Genomic DNA, 4509 nt, shown 5'->3' on the forward strand with positions numbered 1-4509 from the left:
TTCAACATCATCGAAAGGAATGTATTCCTCAGGTGGTCCATCTTCTTTGTAGAAGTGAAACAATTGTGTTACTGGTTGTGATTCACGGAATACTATCCATGAGTAGAATACCTCTGTCTGGCGAGATTCATGTGCTTCTATTACAAAAACTGCTCTACCACCTCTAGGTGATAGACCATGTTTTATACGCTTTAGAGTGATGGCATTCCTTAAATTTGGATGGATAGGAATCGCATCCGCATCGGTTTCATTAAAACCTGTATAATCAAAAGTTGCTGCAAAATTTTCGGGTTCAGCTCGACCGGTTCAGGTCTTTGTGCTGTTTCCGTCATTTGTTTATTGAAACTTGCAGAGCAAGTTTCAAGGGAACAAAGATAAGGTGCACAATATTTTGGAACACTGTATCCTTCAACGTTGAACAAACCAAACAGCTAATACATAGGATTTTCCTCCTACTCAGCTATGGCGGATATTATCCCTACCCACTCCAGACTTCTTATGGAGTATTAGGAGTAGGAGTGTCTGAGAAAAGCACAACTGAATTACTTCAGTTTCTAGCGTTAAATTAGTGCCTTACCAAATGTTGGGAGCCATGTAGTGTAGTTCCTATAACCTCAATAGGCTCTGTGCATTGGAATAATATACACTATGGTTGTGGCAGAGGACTGATGTCAGTATGCCTCTATCGAGTACATTAAACTTAAATACTTGTGTGTGTGCCAGCTAACTCAGAGGTCACTAGAAACGTCTCGAATGAACAAAAAGGGATTCGTTTCTGACAACCGCATAAACATAAGACAACTTTATTTATCTTAGAATCGGAACAGTCTCAGAATCATGGAAACAATAGATAACAGTCTCACTCAGTCAATTGTGCTTGCTTCGTTTCTACAGAGTTTACACAGAAATATGTAGACAGGCGTTTCAATTAAAAGGGTTTATTGAACAGTCTTATTTCTCGTGCACGAGATATGAACTGCTACAATTGTAAGACAGAATACGAAGTATAATACATACAGCATTAGCAGTAAGATTAGATAATACTACCATAGCATGGTTTGTAGCTATGACATATATTCATTAAAATACATACATAAATAACACAGGCTAAAATGTGAATACTCATCTGGTGCTAATAGCTAGTTCTACCCTAGTGTACCTAACCTATGTGTAGTACGAGGTAAGGAGTAGGTGCTGTTTTTCTAAAGTACAGCTAGCTATAGTTTAGTTTTGCCAGAGTTGCCAAGAGTCCCTCTAGGTTCTATTCTGCTCCATACCTTAGAATGAGAGAGGTTGGAATCTCTTTCCGGATCTCGATCTCTAACACCCTACAAGGGGAGTCAGAAACACTGGAGCTGGATTCTCTGCGAGGAGGATGGACTGCGTCTGGTCAGTGCGTCAGGCGGGGACTCTAATTCCTTCTGAACTTGCCATGGCGAGCCGCAGCCGAGCCGTGCAAGTATGCAGTGATGCAGTCGGTAGGTAGCCGTGCCTTTCCATGGCAAGTGAAGGTATATTTATACATTGAAGGTGTTTAGGATTGCCAGTATTGACGTAAAAGTCGGGCAAAGGAACGTCATGAATGAACACCCAAGGAATAGATGTTCATGCATAATAAATGAGTTCTTGGAGAAATCAATAATCCAAGCAACAGTAAGTCCTAAAGGCTTAAGAGTCTGGTTTTCCAAGGACTCGTTGTAAAGTTGATGGACGGATGTTGGTGTCCATGCCTGTATTTGGTTAGCATGGAGAATGCCTAAATAAGGGTTGGATTTTTATGCCTAAATACGGGCAATTCGAATTGTGCCTATGTAAGGGGGAAACTTATATACGGTATCTAAAACGACACACAACAGAACATTCCTACAGGCCAAAATGGCATAGACTTTTGCAGCAAAATCTACGGCGTCCATCTTTTGAGAATACCCATCTAAATCTCTCTGTATTCACATTTATTGTATGGGTCTCTTCGCTAAACTCTTGTATATTATATGTTTTGTTTTTGTGCCACCCCTTGTCACTGTAATACTTCCTCAGTTGTCACTTGCATTGTTCACTATTACATGAACACTTGTACACAGTATTATACAGGTTACATGCCATTGAATGTAACACAGGGCTTTTCATGTTTCTTATATATATATGAAGAAATATATACAAAAAATGTACGTCATTCTGAATCATTTGTCCCCCTGGTTCACCCCAGTGCTCCCAGCAATTAGTTGTGCTCCTGATAAAATTGACTTTTAATTACCATCCTTAGAGACACTGTTTTATGTTACTCACAGTAGTAACAGCAGCTAAATGCTACTTCAGCCACTAAAGTGAAAGAATGCAATGAAAAAGTATGATAAATGATCAAGGATTATTGCATTTTATTGTTTTATAGTATGCATAGCACTTTCTACCGCGGTTTGTGATGCTGAAGCACTTGCCTGCGCATGTAGCATGCTTCACCATGTGGGAGTGGTTCTAAGTGTATTGCTTTCAGCCTACGTTAAAAAGCATTTTTGTTATGTGTGCCAAGACCAGCGAGGCGTGGTTATTGTATTTATTGCGGCCCATGGTGGTTTGATGGCTGCACAAGTGCAATTATTCCATGAGAGTACATGAGGACAGTGATTTAGAAATAAGTAAGGTCAATGGTGCAAGGCATGCAAGACTCTGTGCAGTGGATAATGGTTTGGGAATGCTTTAGATACCAGTAAGGGCCGCCATAAGTGTGGCAGGGTATGCTCAGACGTGAGTCCCTTGCTCACTTTGCCACTGGATTCAAGCAAGCCGGGCTGAAGACGGCTGGAATGCCAGAAAACGGTCCTCGGAAGCTTGTTTCCGGTCCAGGGAAGACATGGCTTGGTAGTTCGGGCTGGACTGTTCCCATGAGGCACAGGGTCAGACTGATTTGCATATAGCCATGTCTGAACTGGGGTGGCAGAGTGGGCTAAAGAACGATGATGGATTAAACCCAGATCTTTTGACTGGGTGGGAGTGTTTGATTGATTCAGATGCTCCGTCCATCATCACCCCCTTTTGTACCGCTTTTGGCCGCCATAAGTGTGGCAGGGTATGCTCAGACGTGAGTCCCTTGTCACTTTGCCACTGGATTCAAGCAAGCCGGGCTGAAGACGGCTGGAATGCCAGAAACCGGTACTCTGAAGCTTGTTTCCGGTCCAGGGAGGACATGGCTTGGCAGTTCGGGATGGACTGTTCCCATGAGGCACAGGGTCAGACTGATTTGCATATAGCCATGTCTGAACTGGGGTGGCAGAGTGGGCTAAAGAACGGTGATGGATTAAACCCAGATCTTTTGACTGGGTGTGAGTGTTTGATTGATTCAGATGCTCCGTCCATCACCACCCCCTTAAGGGAATAGACATGTTTTTCTAATGCAGGCTGAGAGCAGCAAGTGAAATTATGTTGTGGTCCACGCATGCATGATGACCCCTAGGGAGCTGGAATGGGAAAATGATACAGTGTCATGCAGAAGGGGAGAGTTAAAGAAGATTGAAGGCCTCAGTGTCCGAAGTGAAACCCCCTTCCCTGCCACTCCGGCTGAAAAAAGGAGCAAGCGTTCCGGGAACAGAATTCTCAACTGTGCAGTGTCAGTGCTGATATCCTCCGTTAACAACACAACCACTCAAAAGTGAAACCCAAGCCCCAGTCATCCCTCAAAGCCTTCTTACCTGAATTCAAGCCTTCTGTGCACCAGCTATTGCGAGGGTGTCCTAGTTCCCTCACCACGTTTCCAAACTCTCCAACTGGTCCAACTGCTCAGCGAAGCTCAGTTCGTCCTTAAATATTGACTTGAGCAGAAGAGACACAAAAGAAGGGTTAGTTCCTTCAGCAAAGTTCTTTAGCAGCTTGAATGTTAAATTACATTCAGACTGTATCACTTTAGGGACCATGCGCAGGACGAAAGGCACTCTTTCATAAGCTGTAGGCTTGCCTTTTTGAGACTATTGATTGATAGGCAGCATGGGCCGTGTCTTACGCGAGGCTTGAAATGCATACTGGAATGTACACGCATGCAGAAGGAAGAATTCTTAGCCTATGTTAGCCCAGGGCCATAGACAGAAAGACTAGGGGTGGAGGGCGCTGGTAAACTCTGCCACGTGGCGGAATGCAGATGTTTGAGAGGCCACCCCCGGGACTAGGAGAGGGGGGCCTTTAGTGGGCATTCCGTGCCCGTCTCTGTGGGTAAGTTTCGGTTCTGGGGTGGGACTTCATGGGGAGGGTGTCTCGGTAATGCGAGACGCTTGGTGGGCGTCTGAGGACCCTCCTCCTAAGGGGATAAGGAGAGCAGCACCCCGGGAGTAGCCCTCTTTCGTCTCTCGCCTGGATAACAAGAAGGCCAGCCGAGGAAGAGTTGCGGCGGAGTTGGGCCTGGTGGCCTTGTTGTTTGACACACAGGTGAGAGGCCATAGCGTAGCGAGGCGTAATGGGGGACAGCAGTAATGGATGGTGCCGGGAGTCTCAGGTTCGGGCCCCGGTGATACGTGTTTTAGACAG

This window comes from Lissotriton vulgaris, chromosome 3_1 (genome assembly GCF_964263255.1).
Source record: "Lissotriton vulgaris chromosome 3_1, aLisVul1.2, whole genome shotgun sequence".
Classification (NCBI taxonomy): domain Eukaryota; kingdom Metazoa; phylum Chordata; class Amphibia; order Caudata; family Salamandridae; genus Lissotriton; species Lissotriton vulgaris.